Below are 15,257 nucleotides of genomic sequence, written 5' to 3' on the forward strand. Positions count from 1 at the left end.
TTCCCTTAGAGACAGCAAGAAAGGCAGCATTTTTTTTCCATCAACACCCACTTCCATCCCTCGCCGGGCTCCGAGAGGAATGTGTAAAATTAGTGGGCTCCTCTGAGTGACAGTCCTCGGGCCCAATCAGCGCGAGGCGGGGCGTGCCGACTCCCTCTCGCGCACTCTCTTTGGCTCATTCCTGCGGCGGGGAGGAGGGAGGGCGCGAGGGAGGGGAGGTACCTGGGACTGGGAGTGATGTCAGCTCCCAGCTCGGTGCCTGCCCGGATTCCTGACATGGTGTAGGGCCGAGAGGGTGGGGAAGGCGGGAGCGGGGCGGGAGAGGACTCAGGGTAGCCAGCCTGTGGCGGGGCCAGAGTGCCGGCGCTTTGAACTCCGGGCGAAGGTGAAGCAGAACTTTTGCAAGTCGTGCCGGCGGCTCTCTTCGCTCAGGCAGGTAAGGGAGTTCGGCTCCTCTCTGGGACCGGAGGGCAGTGGCACCGTTGTGTGGTTGCAGCTGCTCCTTCTCGCCGCTCGATTTCCTTTTCCAGCTCCCTCCTGTTTCCCAGTGGGAACGGGCACTTTTTTGGGGGTGGGGTAAGGGCTTAACTCCTGGGGCTCCCAACTAGCTTATGTGTGAAAAATACCTCCAGGATAGGACCTGTAAGATCTTGTCTGGGTACTTAAACCCTCCACACCCCAGTCTCCTAGCAATACTTGAGACCCCCAATCAGAGACGTGGTGTGTGTGTGTGTGTGTGTGTGTGTGTGTGTGTGTGTGTGTGTGTGTGTGTGTGTGTGTGTAGGGGGGGTGTTATTTTAAAATGTCACAAAAAGTTTATGGAATATCGACTCAAAAATTATGCTCTTGGAGAGAGAACAAAAGTTTTGTATTTTTTTAGCTCCCCTGTGGCCATGTTGATTTAAATGAAAGTCTGTCATTGTTATTCTTATATAGGAACATAAAAAATCCTTTTATACAGTCCAGTTAGGATGTGAGAAATTCACATGGGGTGTATTAATTATGAGCTTGTGGGAAAACCGGTCTCTTGGGGGCACATTTCAACACCAGCTCTCTTTCACTCATATTTTAACGGAGAATTCCTTTGGTTGCCAACTTTGTGTTCTGGAGGGTTTAGGAAGGCTGCTGAGAATCTTCAGATCTGTTTTCTGTGGCTGTTTGAGAGAAGGGTGAGGGCTGGTAGTTGTTTTCATGGATCTTTTTTAGAGAAGCGAGTTTTAACAGGGAAATGTGGCAGAAGGCGCGGCATACAAACTCTTAATTAGAGGAACATGAATTTTTCAACATGTGGGACCAAAACAAATCCTTCCTTTCAATAAGAAGTGCAGAGAGCAATAGAAGAAGAACTTGATTTAGTGCCCCAGTTTGGTATTTAGGGGAAGCAATTGCCAGTCAGGAGCAAAATGGTATTTTGATAAGTGGAAGTATAGAATTCTGATTTTGTGTTTACTTCCTGTTTCAAATCCTTTCTGTTTCTTGTTTAGAGATTTTGTGTGCCTGGGTCACTAACTGGGTAGGATTAACTTTCTGGGGAAAAAATTATGGAGTCATAAGCTTACTCAGAACCCTCCCTTCTCAGTGCTGAAGGCTCTTTCTTTTGGAGAAGGAAAGTGTCTGGGCTGAGACTTCTGAGTCAAGTTTCCCTTTTCTTTCACCAGAGTGCTTCAGCAGTGAGGATCCTTCTCTTGCCAGGTCGGGAGGAAACGGGCGTGGACTTCTTTGTGAGTCAAAAGCTGCATCCCAGGTGCCTGTTTGTAAGGGCATTTCCGGGAGAGGAGGAAAGAAAGAAGCCACATCACTGCATCTAATAAACCCAGGTCGGGAAGTGTGGAGATAAAGGACTTCGTCGATGGGGTTCTCCCTCTTTCTAGCCAGATGACATTTAGGTGTCAGGGCAAAAAAAAGAAGTGTTTTGTTTGTTGTTGTTTGTAAAACACCTGGATCTGTATTGCTCTTGAAAAATTTAATTAGCACAGTGTGGATTAAGAGTAGGCTTTTTGCAAAGGCAAGGCATGCTTGACTGGAAAGGCCAGAACATTTTAATTTTGGTTTGTGTTTTGGACTAAGAAACAGAAGTTGCCTAATGTCACTGAAATAATGGTGACCAAGTCTTTTCTGTTTATGTTCTGTAGGAAGTACATAAGACATACGGTATTTTCCAATGTACTTTTTCAACAGGAAAGAGCAGGAGGTGAGGTAGAATTCCTGTGGGCTGGTGTGAACTCACTGGAGTCTTGGCTGATGGAGTATTCAGGCTGCTGTTTGTGATACCCAAAGACAAAGCTGCAAAAATCAGTCAAGTAGTATCTTTAGGATGTTAGCCTGATGTGCTAAATTCAGATTTATACTTCCTTCCAAGAAACGAGTCCTGGCTTAGGGACTTGAATATATCAAAGCTTTAAATTGCATTCACAGTTTGTGGAGTAACAGTAATGTTACATACTTAGTTTTAACCCGTATTTCTCTTTCTCCATCTATGTGTAGGAGGCAGATATGGTATAGTAAAACATGGTGCTTTTAAAGGACAAAACTTGAAAGACTTTTGAGTTATTGAGAAAGGTAAGATCAGGTTTTGGTTAAATTCTTTGACCAGCAACTATCATAGTTTCGATAGCTACTTTAAAAAGAATGATAATCTGGCCTTTGTGGGCAGATGTTGACTTGAAATTCAAGGCACACTGTTGTTGCAGATCAATAGTGCCTAATTTCAAGGGCATTGTAGACATTTTTTGGAAACAAGTTCAGTGAGAGAGAGTTCATTAGCTGTTGATGTAGTCTTTTTGCCACTCACTGTGCCAGCATGAGATAAATCAGAACAAGGTCATTTTTTTCCCCCTTAGTTACTGACTAGCTGACTTCTTTTTAAAACCTGTTGTTCATATTCGTGAAATATTTGTATTTTTATAGTTAATTTAGATTATGTTAGTAATCTGTTACGTTAAAAGTAACTTTTTGAGGTTTTCAGCTCCCATTTAAAAAAATATGTATATACCAAATAGCACATTTTTCCAACTGTTAACTCAAAGAAGACCTCATTCATTATTCTGTCTTTTATTACGTTTCTGACCTGATTTGAATTACCTGTTCAAAACAATGAATGAATGAGTGAATGAAATGTATGAATATCTATTCACATTTGGGTCTGTGTCTTGATTCTTTATTAAAGAAACGTTCCTTCAAGGTGAAAACATAGGCAAGAGAGAGTGCACAATGATGACTTCTTTATTCCCAGAGACTTCCCTAGAAAGTCATACTAGTTTTCAAATTAAGAAAAAAATCCCAGTTGAGCAGCCAACTGTGAAATCTTTCAGGGAGCCATGATTTTATTATTGTTTTCTAACCATGGTGGAACAGATGGGTTTAAGTATGAGAGTCAAAGCTGTTAAGGTTAGTGACACTGGGTGTTGTTTGGGGACAAAGGGAACAAAGTGTTTGTCCTCTGGCCAGCATTTCCCTTCACCTAAAGGTTGATAATTTCACAATTAAATCAGTCATCAAACTGACCCCAAATCGACACTATCCAAAAACCACTGTGGGCTTGTGCAGTTCTTTGCATCTGTAGTGTGTTATGTCCCTTGTTTCTCAAATTCATAGCCGTGCATGTCAGAACCATTTTCCTAGCCAAAAGCCTACAGCTTTTGTCACATATATCACCACCATAAAGACCGATACTTTATGAAATGGAGCTCATGGATTAAAAAACTGAAACTGAACTCACCCACACTAGAAAATACAAAGACTCTTCTATTTCTTTTACACTCTTTATTTTAAATATAGTAATTATTGATGCCAGTTTGGCATTGGTTGATAATGTTTCAAAAAGCCAGGTGGTGAGGGTTTCTTTTCCCTTCAATACTTTTTCCCACTTTTAAGGACCTAAAACACCAAACAACTGGATTTTTGATGGAAAAGTGGGCCCTGCCAGGAGTTTTAAGTTTGCACACTTGTTGGGCAGTTTTTGAAGGAGAGAAGTGTTTAAGGGAAACCTCTACCAGCCTGTACTCCTTGAAGAGCTTCTATTTCTGAAATGTGGGTTTGGACTCTGAGTGATCCAGGTGGGTGTGTTGTCTCAGTTTGTTACTGAACTTTGGTTGCGTGTCTCCCTAGAACTTGGTGTGACTCACATTTTGACTGGCCCACATTCACATCCTTGTTTTTGTTGGCAAATGTAATGAGTTCAGAATAGAAAGATGGTGGAGTGGTTTCTGTATAGAGAAATGCCCATGACTGAAGGAATTGTACAAACTCAGACTGCATTGACTATCAGTCATTCTGATAAAGGCTCATGCCTCGAATGTGGACCATGGAGGAGGAAGATCAAGTGCCATAACTTTTGGGGCTGGCCACAGATTTTATGGACACCCTTTGAACTCCAGAGTAAGGCTAGGTATTTTCACCTCTCCTTTAACTTAGAGAAATTAAGCATTTGTCAAAAAAAAGCAGATGCAAGTTCAAGGGAGCAGGTGTGCAGATTCCTCGTGTTGTGTGTTGGTTAACAAAGGAAAACTTAATTCTACCTGGTGAGGGAGAGACTAAAGATGATGTTTTCAGTGGCAAGGCCATTCATAAGTAAGTGGCCAAATTCTTTAGGCAAGCAAGGTAGTTCTTGGGAAGAAGTCGGTGGGCCCATCGGAAACTGTTTTATCTCTTCCATGCTATGAATGTAACTGTGAACCATATCATTGAATATGGCTATGTCGTCTTGTATTTCCTGTGAGCCTAGGATATAGCTCACAGAAGTCCTTTTGCTGGCTTTCTGTCACCCTTCTCTCCATATAGAGCACTTTTCACAAATATTATAATCTCGCCATCACAGAACTGTATGAGGTTTTTATGAGGAAAGTTTTTTGAACTTACTTTATTTGAAAGAAAATGAAAACAGGCTAAAACTATGGTCTACTTAACTTGATAGTGTGGCTGCAGTTGCATAAATAATATCCCTGCAACCATTATCTTTTTCTAAAGATAATGCTTCTCATAACAACACATGGTCGAGGGTTGTATTTTGCTTGAATTGGAATTTGAACTCGCTCTACTTTTTCTTATGAATGATGAAAGAGTCAAATGAGCCTGTTGGCTCTCATTTAACATAGCTCTGGCAAGTGAGTGAGTTGGAGGAAGGGAAACAGTGACGACTCAGAGGAAACACTGATTGAACCTGCGAGTCTGCCAGGACGGTTTGTGTGAAGTCACCTGGGTCTTGGTGTTTTTCCTCTGGATCAGCTGCTTGGATGCTTCTGTAAAACTTTCACATTCTTCCAGCCTCCACCCCCATCAGTGGCTGACTTTGCACAACCAAGAGGGCTTTTAAACACAGATTTAAGGTTCTTCTATTGCCTCCTTCTCAGGGTACCTTGATTCTCTAGGGTGACTTACATTCTACATTACCCTGTGGAGCAGACACAGGTAGAGGCCCAGTCATATCCATCCTGCCCACTTTTTCCCTGCAGCTGAACCATTTTATTTTTTATTTTTTAATTTTTTTAAACATCTTGATTGGAGTATAATTGCTTTACAATGGTGTGTTAGTTTCTGCTTTATAACAAAGTGAATCAGTTATACATATACATATGTTCCCATATCTCTTCCCTCTTGTGTCTCCCTCCCTCCCACCCTCCCTATCCCACCCCTCTAGGTGGTCACAAAGCACCGAGCTGATCTCCCTGTGCTATGCGGCTGCTTCCCACTAGCTATCCATTTTACATTTGGTAGTGTATATATGTCCATGCCACTCTCTCACTTTGTCCCAGCTTACCCTTTCACCATGATAGTTTAAAAAAAAAAAAAAAGTTTGATTTCCCAGAATCCCTTGCAGCTGGGTGGTATCTAAGTGACATAGTCCTGGTCAGTGAGATGTAAGTTACTGGGAGGAGCTCTCCCACACACTCTTATAAGGGGATGGCCTCTGTGAGCTCGCAGGTGAGGCTGTTTTTCTTTGTACTTCTCCTTCTTTCTCCCAGGAGCAGGGACGCTGTTTTCTAAGTGGAGAAGCCATCTTGTGACCAAAGCTGAGAAGCTTGAGGGGTAAGCAGGTTGGGAATCTGATGGCCTTCTGGAACGGCTGTACCAGACCTGGTCTGCCCACCTCTTGATTTATTTTGAGAAAAATAAATCTCCATTTGGTTCAACCACAGAAGTTGGGTCTGTTACTTGAAGCCACATGTGATCCTGACAGTTTAACTTTTAAAGAAGTCATAGTTCATCTTTTCTCTCAAAATTAAAAGGCAGCATCCTGGATGACAAAAAAAAGTGTTCGGACTTTGGAGCCCTACAGACCCTCAAGTTGAATCTTGGCTTGGCTATTCATTACAGTCTAATCTTGGCAAGAGATTTAACTTCTTCGGGTCTCAGTTTTCCTCTCTGTAAGATGTGGTACTGATGTTTGTCTCATAGAATTTTTGTCAGTATTAGAAATTATTAATATAAATAATAATGACAGATTTGGTACATAGATTTTCAACAAATAGTGGCAGCTATTACTGAAGGAGAGTGTAGTGAGGAGCCTTAAGAAGGGGAGGCAAGTAATTCAACTTCTAGTAGGTTCTCAGTAAACATAGATTGAATGGTTGAATGGTAGATTAGCTTTATGGGTGCAGCCACTTGCCTCCATGTACTTAACGTTCATTCCAAAACAACACCCATCTCTTATCCTCAGTCCCACCTGCCTACACCCGAATACTTGGAGCTTTTCTATTCTCCCACTTTGGTTGAAAAAGCAAAGGGTATTCTTATGACAATTTTATTACCTGTAAGCATAGAGATGAAGGGGGTGGGCTCCTGAGTCAGACAAATCTCCTGTCCTTATGAGCTGTGTGATTTTGTCATCTGTGAAATGGGAATAATTGGGTGGGTAATGCGGATTACGTACAATATATGTGAAGCATCAGCAGCTGTTGTCCTGGCACACAGTGAACACTGGATTGATGACAGATATTTTTACTATTTCAGTGAACATTTGTTAAGCAATTCTTGGTCTTGGTACAAGGTCCTCTTGGACATATAAGGACGAATAAAACATGGTCTTTATCCTTACGAATATGCATATACAGGAGATGGGGGCAGAAATGGGGTGACCCTCCTTACACATAACAATAGTAAAAAACAGATTTGGAAAACTATTTAGCTGTTAAAAAATTGGGGAAAAATATACTGACTTAAACAGATGTCTGTGATATGTATTTTAAGAAAAAAAGCCACCAAGCCTACATGTATAAGTTATATTTGTCAATGCAGGAGAAAAATTGCTAAATGGGGTGGTTTGTGGAGGATGGGATGAGGATGGCAGGGAAGGTGAGGGACCTTTAATTTTTTTATAGCATATTAATGTTTATTTTACAACACGCCTGCATTACTCTTGAAATGTAAAAAGTATTAAAGTTTAAAAAATCCATTTGTTGGGCCTCTTGAAGGTAGGTTTTTATGAGGAAAGTTTGGAATTTGTGTGAAGTCACCTGAGTCTTGGTGTTTTTCCTCTGGATCAGCTGCTTGGATGCTTCTGTAAAAGTTTCACATTCTTCCAGCCTCCACTCCCATCAGTGGGTGACTTTGCACAACCAAGAGGGCTTTTAAACACAGATTTAAGGTTCTTCTATTGCTTTCTTCTCAGGGTACCTTGATTCTCTAGGGTGATTGTGCTGTGAGAGAGCACATTGGGCTATGAACTTGAGCAAAGGATGGGTTTTAGTGGGATCCCACTAGAAGCGGTAGGATTTGAATGGGCCTTGAAGGATGAGTAGGAGTTTTCGAGGAGGCAGTGGGGGGAATGAGCATGCTTGGATTTGGAGCAAAATGTAGAATATAATTAGATTAGTTTCAGAGAATGATAAGATGGAAAGATCAGTATTGTTAAGAGAGGTAAGATATACGATAGCCAGATCTCAGAGGGTTTAAAAAGAGTGACATAATGCTTTAAAATGAGATTTTTTTAGTGTGTAAGTTGGGGAGGGATCTGAGAGCTATTACTTTATAAAAAGGACTCTTGGAATAGTATGTTGAATGTTAGGAGGGGTATTAGGAGGGGCAAGGGGAGGGGGGAGGGATAGAACAACCTGAAGAAAGGCACACAGCGAAAATTCAATTTTAATGGGAAATATGGTGAATTAAGATTTGATCATCTGGAGTTTGAGATTCCATCATGACCCACAATAACCTACCTTCATTTTCTCATTGTGTAAACACGTAAAATCATAGAACCTGTCTCATTGGGTTTTTAGGAGAATAACCACAACAACAATAATAATAGCTAATGCTTACATAGCACTTGGTATGTACCAAGCACTGTTCTAAGTGTCATACATATTTTAAGTTAGATTTAATCCCTACATCAGCCCTGAGAAAAGGTACTGTTCTTATTCAAGATGAGAAATCTGAGACACAGAGAGGCTAAGTGAATTTCCCAAGGCCACACAATTGTGTGTGTTGGACTGAGGACTTATTTATTTATCTATTTATTTATTTTATAAATTTATTTATTTATTTTTGGCTCTGTTGGGTCTTCATTGCTGCATGCAGGATTTCTCTAGATGTGTCGAGCGGGGGCTACTCTTCATTGCGGGGCACGGGCTTCTCATTGCGATGGCTTCTCTTGTTGTGGAGCACGGGCTCTAGGCACGCGGGCTTCAGTATGGCATGTGGGCTCAGTAGTTGTGGCATGTGGGCTCAGTAGTTGTGGCTCACGGACTTAGTTGCTCCGCGGCATGTGGGATCTTCGCAGACCACGTCCCCTGCATTGACAGGCGGAATCTTAACCACTGCGCCACCAGGGAAGTCACTGGACTCAGGATTTAAATGCAGATAGGTACAGTCTCCAGGGTCAGTATCCTCAACCACTTGTACATGGCATGTGAAAAGCTATTAAGAATTGTTAGTTGATTTTATTCACATGAAGATGTTAAGCAAGAATTTAGAAACTCAGGTTTGGAGTTTAGTCCCTCGAGTGATGGACCATCTCCATATAGGTCTGCTACCTAAAGAGCGAGAGTAGGTGAACTCGCCAAAGAAGAGGATGCAGAGTAATAAAAGAAGCAAGTACACAACCTTCAGGGAACTCTTGACATTTGGACATGGTCAGGCCAAAGAAAAGTTATTAAAGGTGATAGAGCAGGAATGCTGAGAGAGGTGGAGGTTGATGGTGGCAAGGGAATGAAGCACACCCAACACAAGTGGACCGTCCACGCCATCCGGTGCCGCAGACCCATTACAAGGACGGGTCTGAGAAGTGGCCCCTGGTCCAGCCGTCTGGCCATTCGTGAGCTGGGAGAGCAGTTTCAGCACAGTAGACGTGGAATCCAGAATGCAGAAGAGTGAGGAATACATGGGAGGTGATGAACCTCAGGCTGTCCCGTTAGCCCAGCCTTTCAAGGAGTTGAACAAGGAGATAACGTGCTCTGACAGCGTGGGTTTGAGGAAAGTCCAGGCAGAGAGGGTGATATGAAAGCAGCAAACAAGAGGGGAGAAGGAGAGGGATAGATTGAAATTAGGCGGAGAGTGCGGGTTAGCTTTGAAATCTGTAAGAATGCTCCTTCAGATGGAATGGAAGAGAGGATGGGGGAAATTGGGGAAAAAATGTGATTGGAAGAGGTAAGAGCTGAGTGAGTTCACCCCAGGCAGTCTGCATTTTTTTTTTTTTCCTTCAGTCTAATAGGAGACGGTGGGAGGAAATTCATAGACAAGTAACTCAGGCTCCTGAGAGCCTGGCTCTCCAGAATTATTGGGACAGAGGAAAAATTTGAAAGAATGACAGAAGTCTCTCATCTAAACAATGCAAACTGACACATTTGCTAGGATGTGTCTCCAGGCAGGAAATTAATTTATTGAAGTGGAAAGTAGTGGCACAGAAAAGAAGAGGAGAATGAAATGAGACAAAGGAAAACTTGACTGTATTTGAAGGAGGAATTTTTAGACAGCACACTGAATGGTTCGCAGAACAACTTGTCAGGGGAAACCTGAGCGTCCTGAGTGTTGGGAAGCAGCCTGGGTTTGGTTAACACTGAACCACCAGAGCACCAGGGGATACTCTATAAGGGGGAGTTGTCCAGCAGAGAGACCTCTGCATTACATGCTGCTCCTGGTAAGGTCTTTAATCTTCAGTTTAACTGATTATTTCTAGAAAGATCTTTGGCCGCAAGACATTGGGTTGCGGTGTTTTAGCAGATTTGTTGTTGCAGTGACATGCATGGGATGAGAAAAGGGCTGAAGCAATCTAATAATTAAGAGTGTGGTACTAAAAATCAGCACCACTGCCATCAATACATAGGTGGGTCCTTTGGGGGTTGCTTTGAATGGTGTCAGTAAAAACGTATCCAAGCGTGGGCAGCATATTTAGATGGGCATAATATTCTTGAGTTCAGTGGTTCTCAGTGGGACCAGCTACATAATTAGTGGAGCCCAGTGTAAGAAGCAAATGTGTGGCCCCTTGTTCAAGAAGCAGGAAAAAGTGCTGTTAAAGGTACTAACATAAAAAGCTTTTCCTTTTCTCCCATAGTTTCTCTCTTTACTCATCATGGTGTTTATTTGCTAGTTAATGTCCTTCTAAGTGAAGGAAAATTAAAAATAAAAACTATCAACATGAATTTCATTGTTCATCTTTATATTATGCAATGCCAGTATTAAATGCAAATATAAGAGTGTTTAACACGTATGCAGAATTACTGAAGTCACGCACTTTGTAGTATTTTGTTGTTTGTAAATGCATTTGTATATTCTTCCTACCCGAACAGAGGACACACTGCACAAAACTGACTACCCTTACTTCACGTCTCCATTTGCCCAGTCTCTCAATCTTTGGCTTATAGAAGGAAGGACGGAAAGGAAAAAGAACCATGGGTTGCTCTGTCTTTCCTCCTGTGCCGTCATCTTCAGCGTCAGTGGTTGGTTAATACAGGGGAGTAACAGGAGTAAGAGAGGATATGGAAGGATTCTTTGGTTGTTAGTGTTTCTTAGAAAGACACTGCCTTGTTTCTACATGTACAGCAAGTTCTGGATCAAATGGAAAGCATGACCTCTTGTTGCTGTCAGCACCCACCCACCTGCTTACTCAGTTGCATTTGTAACACATTTACCTTGAACTCGCTTTGAGTCTTATTTATTTATTTTTTTAAAATGTTTTTCTTCCTGAGATTAGTGATGATATTAATGAATGTGATTTTTTTTTAAAGAAGATGTTGGGGGTAGGAGTTTATTAATTTATTAATTTATTGTTTTGCTGTGTTGGGTTTTCGTTTCTGTGCGAAGGCTTTCTCTAGTTGTGGCAAGTGGGGGCCACTCTTCATAGCGGTGCACGGGCCTCTCACTATCGCGGCCTCTCGCGCTGCATAGCACAGGCTCCAGATGCTCAGGCTCAGTAGTTGTGGCTCACGGGCCCAGTCGCTCCGCGGCATGCGGGATCCTCCCAGACCAGGGCTCGAACCCGTGTCCCCTGCCTTATCAGGCAGACTCCCAACCACTGCGCCACCAGGGAAGCCCTTGAGTCTTATTGAAGTCCATGCATCGTGAGTCCACCGAAATTCTGTGCTTATGGGGCCCTGCAAACACTATTGTGAATAGGGCAGCAAGGAATGGTGGCCACACGTATTAAACAGATCTCCTCAGCTCACATGCACGGTCCACTGTGCCATCAGACCTCATTTACAGAACACAAGTTCAAAGTTTAAAATATTAGGAAGCTTGACCTCATGTACAAAACACAAGGTCAAAGTTTACATTATTAGGAATCTTGATGATGACAGCAGAGCATTAAACCAGGTGTGGGGCGTTTCTGAGCCTGGGGTTCTGTGTGTGACTACAGGTTACAAGTCCGTGAAGATTGCCCTGGTTCTTGGAAGTCAAAGAGCTCAATATTTTTTTTTTTTTTTTTTTTTTTTTTTGTGGTACGCGGGCTTCTCACTGTTGTGGCCTCTCCCGTTGCGGCGCACAGGCTCCGGACGCGCAGGCCCAGCGGCCATGGCTCACGGGCGCAGCCGCTCCGCGGCATGTGGGATCCTCGCAGACCGGGGCACGAACCCGTGTCCCCTGCATCGGCAGGCGGACTCTCAACCACTTGCGCCACCAGGGAGGCCCTAAAGAGCTCAATATTAAGCCTGAGCTGCCTTCTGCTCTTAAAGTCTCAGCTTCATTATCAAAGTTTACAGTGGGTCAGGTTTGCGTGTGGTATCCTAGAGACCCCCCTCCTGGCCATCAACGCTGTCATTTTTGCCTTTCAAGTGTTTTCTGAATCACTCTCCATTCCTTCCGCCAGTGCCTTGGTTTACATCCCCATCAACTCTGACATAGACCCTGCAGTTAGTCTCTTCCCTATATTCTGCACCTCATCGCCAGACACATCTTCCAAATAAACCTTTGGTACAAGGCCACCCTACCCTGCCTGGTCCTTGCTTTGATCTCCTGCGGGCTCTGGCTTGCAGCAGAGTTCTCACAGTGGTGGGCCTGGGATGAAACCAAACCTGGGTTTGACCTATGCAGTATTTTAAGAAATTTGCGCCAGTACTTAAATTTTTTGGAGATTTCACTTACTGAAATTCAGATTTAACAAAGAGAAGACCTGGCTGCTCTGGGCTCTTGTTTCCTTGGGCTGTGCTGGTGCCCTAGAGAACAGGAGGACCTGTGGACACGGGGAGGAAAATTGACTCTTTGTTCTGGCAGAACCTTCACTTTCATAGATCTAGAGCATGTATTTGCCTGTTGTTCTCAGGGAATGCTGTGAAGCAGTTGGAATGCTGATCTTTTAATTTGAGAAATTAAGTTCTCCAACTTTATAACGTAAGTTGGGTGTATGCTTTGTAGCAGCCCTTGGTTTTTTTAATGTTATTTTTTTGTTTTTTTTTAGCCCTTCGTTGCTTTTATAAAAATTTTATTTATTTGTTTATTTATTTTTGGCTGTGTGGGATCTTCATTGCTGTGCATGGGCTTCTCTCCGTTGCAGGCTTCTCTTTGCAGAGCACGGGCTCTAAGCGCTCAGGCTTCAGTAGTTGTGGCACACGGGCTCAGTAGTTGTGGCTTGTGGGCTCTAGAGCACAGGCTCAGTCGTTGTGGCAAACGGGCTTAGCTGCTCTGCGGCATGTGGGATTTTCCCGGACCAGGGATCGAACCCGTGTCCCCTGCATTGGCAGGTGGATTCTTAACCACTGCACCACCAGGGAAGCCCCTTCATTGCTTTTTTAGGAGAAAAATTTACTAGGTCTCACCTGGTCAGTGTCACCACTGTGTCACTTGTGACCTCATCTGATCTTGACCTGTTTCTCCAAGCTTGTCTTCGTGCTCGCTGTGCTCAGACCCAGGCTCTGCACCCCTGGAGAGCTTGAAGTCCACTCAACCTTCTACATTTCCTATTGTTTTTCTCTTTGCTTAAACCCTCCTCTTTCCTCTAGGCCCCCTTAAAGTAGTTCACTGGGAGACCCTTGCTGAGAGCCTCAGTCTGAGCTCAGCCTGCAAACTCTGCTGGAAGCAGGTAATTAAATTTTTAGAGTTCTGAACGCTAAAGTACCAAGTGGGTGATGAGTTCAGGTTGTTTGTGAAGGTTCCTTCCAGCCCAGTGATTCTGAGATGCCATGATTCTGCCAATGCCTGTGCCTGTGTATTACCATGAACTTGGTATCTAGTTGATTTTGAAGTCATGTTTTGTGCTAGGAACTTTGCTTGCTCCATTTCACTTAAATATGAGGGTGACATTAGCATTACCTCCATCATACAGATGAGGAAACTGAAAGCTTTTCCCAAAACTGATGCTCCAAATGGCTTATCTCTGGTTATATCTTAATTCTTGAAATAGATTATATACTTGTTGAAGGCCATGACTGTGCCTTTGTTGCCTGGCCCTGCTACCCAGCAGGGATTCAATGAACGTTTAAGTGATGAAAGTAATGGTTCATTCGGCCAGTATGCACTGGGGCCTAGACGAGGCTCCATGGGGATGCAAAGGAGACTCAAGTAGTATTGGTTATATTGTAAGAGAGACCTCCTACCTGTGCACAAAGACAGGATAGTTTTTGATCTTGGGCTGTGGATTTAGATGAACCTATAGCTGTGTCTGTTTCTTCACTTGTAAAATGTGGGCAACAGTAGTACCCAGTTTGTAGCAGTGGTTTTAAACTGGGGTGATTGTGCCCTGTAGTAATCATTCGGCAATGTCAGGAAACGTCTTGTGTCACAACTAGGGGTGGAGGGAAGACTGACATTCAGTAAGTCACGTCCAGGGTTGCTGCTGAACATCCTACAATGCACAGGACAGGTCCCTTCCCACAACAAAGAAACAGCCCCGAATGTCAGTGGTGCTGAGGCTGAGAAACCCTGCCTTGTAGGCCCCTGAAGATGAAACAAGATAATGAATACAAAGAACTGGACGTAGTTAACTGTTACTCTAAGAAAACAATCTCAAAGACTGCCAAATCAGCTTTTGGGAGGGCGGACCCCAAAAAGCTTAATTTCAGAATATCTGTGATTCTTGCTGAGGAAAAGCCTTATGCTAAGGATTTCATGCTGTCTTGTTTACAAGTGACAGACTCACTGGAGATTGTGTGGGTTAAAGGATTTCATGCTCTCTTGTTTAGAAGTGACAGACTCACTGGAGACTGTGTGTGTTACACTGTGTACTAACATGAGCTGGCATGGATTTATCAAAGCTGTAAAAACAATTATTTATTTTTAGGGTGTTCCTGATAAACTTCCTGCTTGCTTAACTGGTTTGTTCTGTGGAGATTATTTTGGTGTGTGGGTTTAAATCCTCTGATGGAAAATGTTTTGGTTACTGAATTTCCAAAATGTGTTTTGATAAGTGGGACATGAAAAGTTTTTGTTTCCACATCAAGAAGCCTATTGTTTTTGTAGTTCCTAAGTTTAAAACAAAGCCACTTTCCCCCTGCTTACTGCCTTACCTGTCTACTGCACAGTGTTTTGGCTTTTGTAGGCTTGGAGAGCTTTTGGATTTACATCTGTTTTTTTGTGTGTGTGTGGATTTGAAGTTGAGGCTGTTATTAAAATTTTTTGTAATTATAAAAGTAATATATGTGCCTTCTAAAAGATTTGGTTAGTATAGAAAAAACATAAAGGAGACGCAATTTAAAAAAAAATAGTCCTCAGTATTCCTGCCACACAAAAGTACAACTACCTTTGGTGTGTTTCCTTCCATTTTTTTCATTCATGTATTGTTTTCCATATTTGAAATATTCCGAGTGTGTAATTTTGTGTCCCACTTTATTTTTACTTAGTTAATTTTTATTTATTTGGCCGCACCGTGGGGCTTACGGGATCTTAGTTCTCTGACC

The 15,257-nt window shown here is 42.8% G+C and overlaps 1 protein-coding gene across 7 annotated transcripts in view; it reads left to right on the top strand.

Moving 5' to 3' along the window:
- Positions 1 to 292: 292 nt before the first annotated feature.
- Positions 293 to 15,257, top strand: part of PPFIBP1 (PPFIA binding protein 1) — a 184,433-nt gene continuing 169,468 nt past the window's right edge. For 5 of the 7 annotated variants that reach the window (XM_060114030.1, XM_060114028.1, XM_060114036.1 and 2 more), the window contains exon 1: positions 293 to 436. The gene's annotated coding sequence lies outside the window, so the exon portion shown is untranslated. Of the gene's footprint in view, positions 437 to 1,658; positions 1,818 to 13,424; positions 13,445 to 15,257 lie in introns of those variants that run through there. The other 2 variants (XM_060114029.1, XM_060114034.1) reach the window with 2 other exon arrangements.

The sequence above is a fragment of the Mesoplodon densirostris genome, chromosome 11, assembly GCF_025265405.1.
Source record: "Mesoplodon densirostris isolate mMesDen1 chromosome 11, mMesDen1 primary haplotype, whole genome shotgun sequence".
NCBI lineage: Eukaryota > Metazoa > Chordata > Mammalia > Artiodactyla > Ziphiidae > Mesoplodon > Mesoplodon densirostris.